General features: G+C 31.9%; 1 protein-coding gene across 1 annotated transcript in view; it reads right to left on the minus strand.

Annotated features, from left to right (window-relative positions):
* LOC106469827 overlaps positions 1 to 8,700 on the minus strand; it is a 14,131-nt gene extending 5,431 nt beyond the window's left edge. Inside the window, exon 1 of the mRNA XM_013930339.2 lies at positions 8,664 to 8,700. The gene's annotated coding sequence lies outside the window, so the exon portion shown is untranslated. The remainder of the gene's footprint in view (positions 1 to 8,663) is intronic.
* Between the last annotated feature and the right edge of the window lie 1,679 nt (positions 8,701 to 10,379).

Genomic DNA, 10,379 nt, shown 5'->3' on the forward strand with positions numbered 1-10,379 from the left:
TATGACAAAATTTTGAAATTTCACATGCAAAATCTATATAATGTCCGGATAGTTATCAAACATATCTTTAAAAAAACTTTATATTTTATCTGTTATTTTCAGTAATTAATCTCTGTACGGGTTTGGTAGATTTAACAGATCTTACAAACATCATAAAAATATAGGAAATAAACATAAATTATGCCTCTTTTATTCTAGTGTGAACAGAAATTATAACACAAAAACATAAATCTTAGACAAAATAGCTTAAAGCTCATGACATTATACATTTATATATATTTATTATATTGACCTTTCACCCGTGCCTGGTTAACAATACAGAAGTTACAACAATGTGGCTCACGTGCACTCATGTTACCGTATAAAATAACATAAAGGTGACCTTTGGTCTGTACAAAGTAACTTGTCTTGGCTGTGTTTTAGTCAACTAATATTTTGTAAAATACAGTCACATTTTAATTATTATACATTATATATGTATATAGATTATTCATATTTTCAAATAAGTTCTTAAAGTTATTTTTCCTAAAACATAGAACAGTAAATAAAGAAGTAAAGTAAACAATTATCTCTTCTAGTTATGACCTTTGTACTCAGTTGCTACTTGACATAGGGTGCTAAGACTATTAAAATTTTGCATGTGGAGGATATGAAACAAAATTTTTTTTAGCTTTTATATATACTTATGAATAAACAAGATATCATAAATAACTACATTAATACCATAGAATTCCACTATAATTTATCAAGCTTAATAACTAAGCTGTATTTCAGTCTAAAAAAATATGAAATTTCGAGCAGACTAAAGACACAATCTACCTCATTGAAATCTTGGTTCAAATGAAAGAATTGGCAGAAGAAATGTTAGAAAGGCTGAGAAAACCACTAGGGGGACATTCTGAGCTTCCGAATGGTTATTCATGTCATATATAGAAGTAAGTTTATATAAGAGCATTTTCAAAAATGGAAAGAGGTGGGTGGGGTGCCACTGTGTTTGATTTATTACGTGAGAAATATCTTAGCAAATAGAAGAGATAAGACCTTCTTATTTTATACTCTAGCTTGTCAATATCTTTAATTTGAGTTTCTGATTCATATGAAACTCTAGACTTAGTATTTTGACTTCACAAACATCTAATTTGAACCAGTGCTGCATTCAACATACCATGTGACACACAAAATTCGATGTTTATCTGCGGTTTTTTTTTACATTTAATTTTAAATTAACAAATAGAGTAATGTATAGTTCTAAAATTTGAATTATTATCTACAGTTTGATACTAAACTTATTGACATAAATTCATGTAATAGTAGTTCAATAAAAGTTTGAATGAGAGTCATGGCCCTTCACCTGTGACCCATCTCAAAAGGGTTAATACAAAAATTTAAAAGTAAGCATCTAGTAATCATAGCAAAACAGCATTAAAATATTGAGTGTTGGACAATGGAAAAAGTAACTGAAACCCAAAAGTTCAAGTTTTCAGCATTGCAGTTTTTATTAGGAGTAAAATACTCAATATGTAAAAATGTATTTGGATCACTAATACATTTTTATGCAGAACAGTTTAGAACTAAAAATATATCCTAACCCTAAATTGCTAATCAAACGTTACATATAATCCACCTATTTTAGGCTTCAAGACAAATTCTCTTAACAATGGGATCCCACTTTAATCAATGCTATGCATCATCTTCATAGAAGTGCTTAGAAACAACACCCTAACCACAAATAACTTAAAACACACTTTGTGGAAGAGATACATGGATGTTACATTCACTATTTGGTCATATCAGCATAATGCCATAACTTTCCAAATGATCTAAATCAAAAATATTAAAGATAATCAATAGTGACAGCATTTCAGTTACTTGGGAAGGTGGAATAATAATAAAAAAAGTAATAATATGAAATACTAATTTCAATTAGCAGGTTATTTTCATTGTATTAATCAAGTTAAATCCACAGCTTTAACCAAGACTTTAATACTATCACTAAAAGCAAAAGTTCTAACACCTCATTAATCTATTTACTGAACTTCATTTATATAAATAAACAACTCTCTGCTTTCTTCCATCTGGCCATATTTGATCCAATCTAACTTATCCCCCATACCTATAGAGATTATTCTTTTAACAAGCACTTCATGAGGCAACTTGTCAAATTCTATCCAAAAAATCCAAATATACTGAATCCACACCCTGATCCTCATCTATGTAGCAACCACTTTGGAAAATGTCAAAAGATTATCAAGGCAAGTTCTTTTCTTTTGTGAAACCATGTTGACTATCTAACAAAATTTTAAATTATATGAATGAATTTGTACAGCATCTTTTATAAAACTTTAAAAATATTTTCTAGCTATTGATGTAAGACTAACAGACCTCACATACTGAATCCTTCAAAACACATTTTTCTTTCATGTAATATTCATAACTAAACAAACTGAAGCAAAGAATTGAAGAGGAAGGGTACCCGATTTCATTAATGTCCATTTTTTAGTCAAGAATATTAACTAACTATTTAATATCTGTAGTACATATTGATGTATAGAAGACATTTTAATACTCAAAATAAACCTTATAACATCATATATACATAGGAGAAACTGGAAGAACCCTACACACAAGGACAGGAAAACAGATCATTTTTTAACTAATCATGGACAAGTAACACTTGACTTGAAAAACAACTTTCTCCGTACAAGTCCTCACCAAAGCCACCAAGTACACTGACAGAGAATTCAGAGAAGCTCTTCTCATTAAACAACTATGAACACAAATGAATAGGGACAAAGAATGGCATTTATAATTTTAATTATTTGATTTTTTTATTCTATCATTTTTTGTTTCAATCTGTAACTTTGATAAAACTTTTGTTCATTACAGGTAACAGTTAATTATTTCATTAATACTTTGCTTTCAACAATAAGTTTTACTACTCAATATGTCAAAAGCACACTGTATAAATGCATGTTACAGAATCTAAAAGAATTTCTTATTTAAACCATTTAAAGCTTTGTACTGTCAGTTTTGGTTTGTGTTTTAGTGGAATGCACATGAAGAGGCTGTAAAGCAAAAAGTTGAGTGTTGAATTAAATAAAAACAACAATTTGGTGTTATAAGGTCGTTTATTTCTAGTATTGAGAATATTAACTGTATTGCACCACAAAATTTGCCTATCGAACATTAGTTACAGTGTATATCTTCCTGATAGGAAAAATACTGTAACTACATGAGTAAGAAAAATATTATGGGCTAAAATAATTTAAAGAACTTTTTGGTTTCATTGAATTTTATCATTTTGTGAATTACCTGAACAAAAAATACTATGAAATGAGATTTGCACTCTTATCAAGGAGCAATGCTTAATACTCCCCAAAAGCTAACTACCAAACTAATGAAATACAACTATAAAAGATATACTGAGATTTTTCAATTTTTGAAAGAAAAAAACAAACAGAACAAGCTTATACAAACTTTAAGTATTGGAAAATAACTATATGTACAATACTAGTGTCTCCCAGAATTGGAGAATAGTTTTGCAATGTAAGCCAAAGGATCTGGTCAGGATCCAAATATTTTATAGCACCAACTGGTACATTCTCATGTCAGCCATCCTCCATCTTAAATTTAAGTAGTAAACTGTCAATGTGGCTAGTGTGAAATATGTAAAGTTCATTTTAATTTTCTCTCTGAGTGATCCATTAGTGTCCATTAAGAAAAAAAACAACAAAATCATATCTCTAATATCAACATCACATCTGTTGTTTTTATTTTTGAAGAGAAACCATGATGCATAAGTACGTGACTGTCCTTTCATCAGAGACTTGAATATAATAATCTTTGGTTCAGTTACACTCCCCTGTCCTCCAGATTTCCAGAAGGTTTTGGGTCTCTGTCCTGATTATTTTCTACATCCTATTACCCTGTATCTCTTGAAGATGGCAGGCTTACAAGCAGACTTATACAAAGCTTCTGGAGCATTGGAAAAGAACTTCAAATAGTAGTGTCTCTTTAAGGCTACAGGCTAGCATGTACACTGTAAATTTCTAGTTTTGAATGAGTTTCCAAATCAAAAAGACATTTCCACATCAATTCAGGAACATGTGAATTTTTCAGTACAATATACCATCCTACAACACATAATGGGCCTAAAGATCTTCACTAGCCATTCCAAGGAAATCCTTGAACCCAAGCAGGGATATGTAATTCATACTGCCCAAGGTCCAGAATAACAAAATTTGTCTGAGAGACAAAACATTTTACAGTTATACTATGCCCATAGGACGAATAGATTTCCTTCACATCATTCATTCTACTGTTAAAATACAATCTGGATAGATTTCTAGGGAACCATGAAAGTTCCTGAAAATTACAAACTGTCTAGCACATACACATGGATATTTAAAAATGCTTACCTTTAAACCTCAAATTAAAATTATGTATATAAACATAAATAGCCCTTTAATTCACAAACCCTCAGTCATACACAAGTAACAAACATTTATATTAATGCACGGATATTATTACACTGCTTTTGTTTACATTAGAAGCCCAGTTGATTTCCAGCCTTAGTAAGAATATATAACACAACAAAAATTACAAAAAGCTATAAATTGTTTAATATTTCAGTTGGGGGCAGTATTAAGGTAAACCATGGTTTCTTTTATCAGTTTGTGCTTGAGATATTCTACATGCTGAACTGTAACATCTTAAGGTACATGACAAACTTAAATGCTAGATGTCATATATAACATTCCCCACCAAACTGAATGGCCAATGGCAATCTACCTTTTTATTTGTTTTGTGGAATGAGGAAGAAGCAAGTAGATTGTTCTAACATTTTATCCCTTGAATTATATAGCCCTGCCAGTAATGGTGTAAAGTGCACAGAAATGAAATCACCTTGAATTATTAGTAGTCAGAAGATTCCAAAATAAAGTGAAATGGTGCAATCCTTAGGAAATAATAGCATATTATTAACAAATGTATAAATTATTTGTATAATAACTGACAGTATTATTTATTTGTAATACGCCACATTGGATGTCCTGCAAGCTGCACTAGCCTCGTTGTTGGTAGGCTGAAGACAAACCATAAATTGTTTTGTTTTGTTTTTTTTCCATGAAATTTACTTTAGTTACATTAAATAAAGTAAAATTCAAAATATGCAGGAACTAATTGTTCACACAGCTTGACCAACCCATTTGAGTTCTAAATTTACTTTTAATTTAAAAGTTCATATTATGCTTTTTACAAAAAACAAAATAATGATGTAAAAAATAATAAAATAATCCTATTCTCATCTTGTATATTGTGAATTTCACTCTACTTGTAAATTAACTAAAACTAGAAGACAGTGGTAAATTCAGAGCATATAAATTTCCTAGCACAACTATATGAAGAGTTGCTGTCCAGGGTAGTTTAGCATATTAACACCAGATAGACAGAAAATGATAGGAAGGTAAGGAAAATTGCAATACATTCACATAATATGAAGTGGTAATAGTAGGTGATCCCCTGGTTAAACATGTGAATAGATTAACATGTAAACTGGAGAGAATAATCAGCATGTAACATCCAGGAGATAGAGTTGATGGTATAGTTCAGAGGATTGATGAAAGAGCTTGGTATTTAATGGAATTTGCTGACTGATTAGTTTTGGGACTCATTAATCACTTACATTCTATTAACTGATTATTCTCAAGAGAATTGAATAGTTGGAATAATTTAAAATAGTAATAACCAGAAACATTAATTTTTAATTAGTCCATTATTTTCATGAGTCTTACAACTGATAAAGCTTGAAAAACTTTCAATTAATAAAAAATAACAAGAAATCATAATGGCAATATTTCCATTACTTTGATAATTAGAATAATCAGACACACTAATTCTGATTAGCTGATTATTTTCGTGACATTAACCAATTTAATCATAAATAAAATTAATTATTTTATGTAACACTAATTGATAAAATCGATGTTCATGGGTAAGTGATTATGCTGTTTAACTGAAATAACTGTATGGCTCTAGTGATAGTATGATTAAAGAGGTCAGTAAGGAGACTACTTTAGTAGTACATAAAGGGGGTTAATGATGTAAAGGACAAGGTCACAAAAGCCACTAGAGAAGTAGAAGAAGTTTATAAAGACATTTAAGCCTGGAGATCATAGGCTGATTTTAGTGAGTTTGCCAACATTTACTTTTGATAAGAAAGTTACAAGTAGATCAATAAGACTATACTGATAGGTTGAAATCTATGTTGTATTTGTTTTTGTTTGTTTGTTTGTTGGTTGGTTTTGGGGGGGGAGTTGGGGGGGATGAATTTATTGTATTATTTGTTGGAGAAAGAAAAAAATTCTATGGAATGGATGATCCACATCTGAATAAGAAAGAAGCTAACTTTTTTGCATGGGCTATTAACCTATATATTAAGAGTTCAATTATACAATTCTTACATTACAAGCATAACCTTAAATAATATTCAAATATTACAAGTATAACAAATAAAATGGATTAATTCAAGGCCTCAGTTGAGGATGAAGATTCTGACATTATAGATTTATTGAAAATTAGCTTGACTTAGAAAACATGATGACAAAAATCATTTTATAATTCTTGGGTAAAAAGTTGTTGACAGTGCAAAATTATTAAGAGGGGAGCTTTTTACATTCAGGAAAAGTTCCAGCCCATTGATATGAAAGATATTAGCCTTGTGCAAATGTGGAAACAGTATGAATGCCTCTTTGTACATATAAATAATTGGAGGTTAGAGGTAGGAAACTTCTTTATCAGATACCTTACAGGAAAATTAGTGTAAAAATACTTGCAATAAGAAGGTTCTCATTATGGGAGATTTTAACTTTAAAAATATTAACAGTAACTGCAAGGGTGATTGTTATTTTAAAATTGATAAAGGGCAGTTTTCTCCATCAACTAGTTAGGGAATTAATTACAGCTGAATAGATTTTGACCTTCAAAGATTTGGAATACATTACCAAATGAATGTGCAAACTTTCATAACTGCTAATTTGCATAATTACTAGTTTATATTTCATTTTATTTGACAGGTAACCCATATAAATCAAATAAACTATTCACACATAGCCTAAAATGCATTATACAAAACAGTGATCATGTTTTTCTATTTTAAAAGAAAATAAAAATGCATTTTATTTAACTACACATTTGATGCTACATGAGATACAGCTATATGTAGTAAGCTTGCATTGCAAGAGCACCTTATTGTGGCCAATTAAAAGAACTACTACTAATTTAAGCAAAACTAATCTTTATTTGATAGTCACTGTTCCAAACAGGTTGACAGTCATAGCCTTTTTGACTAATTAAATATACCTCATAAATATAATAATAAATGAACAACAAAAACTGAACAGAGCAACACTAACAGTTTGATTAGAAAATAAATATGGCCCTTCAACTATAACAAAAAATTTACAAGAGAATGCATTTTATCAGTCACTTTTTAAACTACATTGTTGAGGGAGGGAAGTGTAAAGTTACACTGATGCTCCTTATTTCAACATTAAAATTATTAGTGTTATCATATATTCTAAGTTTCATATTTATTCTATCACAACGTTTTTCCTGCCTTGTGTACTAGGAATTCAGTATAAATTTTATTGAAGAAATGCACCACTAACTGTACCCCCCCCCCTTATGCTTCACCATCATGATCTGGTCCAATTCACATATACAAACTGGCATTAATTTCATTAAATGATACAACTCTGACTCTCTAAATTTACCACACTATTACAAAGAAGACTTTGCTTAGCAACACACAATAACTGGGTTTGAAGAAGACTAAGATTAGCCTTGAGCTACCCTTCTATTCCTACTTATTGAAAAAGATAAATTTCAAAAATTGTTATTAATTACCTCATAGTGCTACTAGCTGTATGCTTTAGAAATGGATTTTAAGGCCTAGACACCCAACAGTATTTGTTTATGTTGATATGGCCATCAGATTTTGTGACAATGTGGGATCAATAATGTTAAAAACTGAAATGAGACCATAAAACTAAAAGCATAGGCATTCAAGATGTACTTTCTTCGGCTTTATCACTTTTTTTTTATAACTTTAATAATAAGGTAAACAGTTCTTATACAAATAACTTGCTCCCAAAAACTGTAGCAGTAACACACAGAAACGGCGGGGTATTTTCAAGACAAACCTCGAGAAATCCCTTCTGTGTGCAAAAATTGGAAATTTTGTCGATCTAATTGTTTTGTTAAGCCTAATTTTAGGGTAATCACGATTACGTTTATTTTCATTCCTAGTACTAGTAGTATATTATAACTGTCATTAGTATTGTCGATATAGGCTATGTTCACACTTATACACTAGTAATAATATATAATACAGTGCTAGTGGTAGTAGCCTGTTTGAGTTCCTTTCCGCCTTTGTCACGAAGTTAGTGTAGCTTAAATTTAAAATTTTAAATCTTATTCATTATAAAACTGTTATTTAATGTAAACTTTTAAAAGTATAGATATTGTAAAACACTCACAATCTGCCTGTAATTTGTCTAAAACTTGCTATTTTAGCTGAGGAGATGTAAACATGCATTAACCTACTACATATACTAGAACCATTGATCATATTTGTTTAATCTATGAAAACTACAAGCTTATACCTTTTTAGTACATTTTAGAGTTGACGACCTCCAGAGCAAATGCGATCCCTCTACAGGACAGTAACTAAATCTGAAAAATCCTATTTCTTATGTGCAGAGTGGAGTTTCAGAAATCGAAGAAACTAATACAGCAATATATAAACTATATTCTTGGGTTTTTATATATGTAAATGTTTGTCAAATTGCCAGTAATGTTTTTAAGACATGACTATATATATATAGAAAAATAAATGACAAATAAATTAATTATAATCATGTTTTGCCGGCTTGAACAAGATGTTCACACCATAAAAAATTGTTATTGTAACAAGTGTAAATAGTTTTTGTTTTTTTACTATTACTGTGTTTCTTATATTCCAGCCGCCCTGAGAGGTCTGGGCTGAGTGAAACGCATCGTCGGCAATGATTGTTTGTTTGTTTTGAATTTCGCGCAAAGCTACACGAGAGCTATCTGCGCTAGCCGTCCCTAATTTAGCAGTGTAAGACTAGAGGGAAGGCAGCTAGTCATCACCACCCACCGCCAACTCTTGGGCTATTCTTTTACCAACGAATAGTGGGATTGACTGTCACATTATAACACCCCCACGGCTGAAAGGACGAGCATGTTTGGTGAGATGGGGATGCGAACCCGCGACCCGCAGATTGCGAGTCGAGCGTCCTAACCACCTGGCCATGCCGGGCGCCGTCGGCAATGAATACGTCCAACATAGTGTGGTTGGAATGCTATTATCATGCACTCTTCTAATTCTTGAAAATTCCTAAGGGTTTGTTTGTTATGAATTTCGCGCAAAGCTACACGAGGGCTATCTGCGCTAGCCGTCCCTACTTTAGCAGTGTAAGACTACAGGGAAGGCAGCTAGTCATTACCACCCACCGCCAACTCTTGGGCTACTCTTTTACCAACGAATAGTGGGACTGACTGTCACATTATAACGCTCTCACGGCTGAAAGGGCGAGCATGTTTGGTGTGACGGGGATTCGAACCCGCGACCCGCAAATTGCGAGTCGAGCGCCCTGGCCATGTCGGGCTCAATTCCTAAGGGAATAAATATATAATGCAGTGTTAAAAAATATAATAGACTAATAATAGAGTCTAATGACAAATCAAATAAATTAACTAATTTCCTCCTTAGCTACTGTTGAAAGCTTAGTCAAGTGGTGGTTAGTTATTAATGATAATGGCATTTATTCGAACTTTTAAAAAAATTATATGCTAATATGTTATTTTTCTTGCATTTCTGTGTTTAAGGTTTTTGTAATGTGGAAGTTTATCGGAAAGGATGAATGATATTCACCATCAAGTGCGTTCAAACTTGAAAACGTCTGCTGATTCGATGAAGTTATCTTATGATAAGAGATCTACTGAAGTCAGCTTTGAACCAGGAGACAAGATGTGGTTGTATAATCCCAGAAGGGAAGTCTCCTAAGTTGTCTTCTCCATATGACATAGTGGATTGTCTCTCATATGTGACTTTCCGAATCAAATGTGGTCAGCGAGGCAAGCCGAAAGTGGTGCATGCCAACAGGCTTTGGCATTATCACGGTCCAGGACATTTCAGTGGGACGAAGTGAACACCAGAACAAATGATGCTGCTGAAGACGTGTCACCTGAAAAAGCCACTGTCGAAAAAAAGAAACTCTCTTCAGTTTTGAGAAGGGAAACAGTGAAGCTCTTGATGAAGTTACTACCACTGATGTGACTGTTACCGACGATAG

This window comes from Limulus polyphemus, unplaced genomic scaffold (assembly GCF_000517525.1).
Source record: "Limulus polyphemus unplaced genomic scaffold, Limulus_polyphemus-2.1.2 Scaffold3673, whole genome shotgun sequence".
NCBI lineage: Eukaryota > Metazoa > Arthropoda > Merostomata > Xiphosura > Limulidae > Limulus > Limulus polyphemus.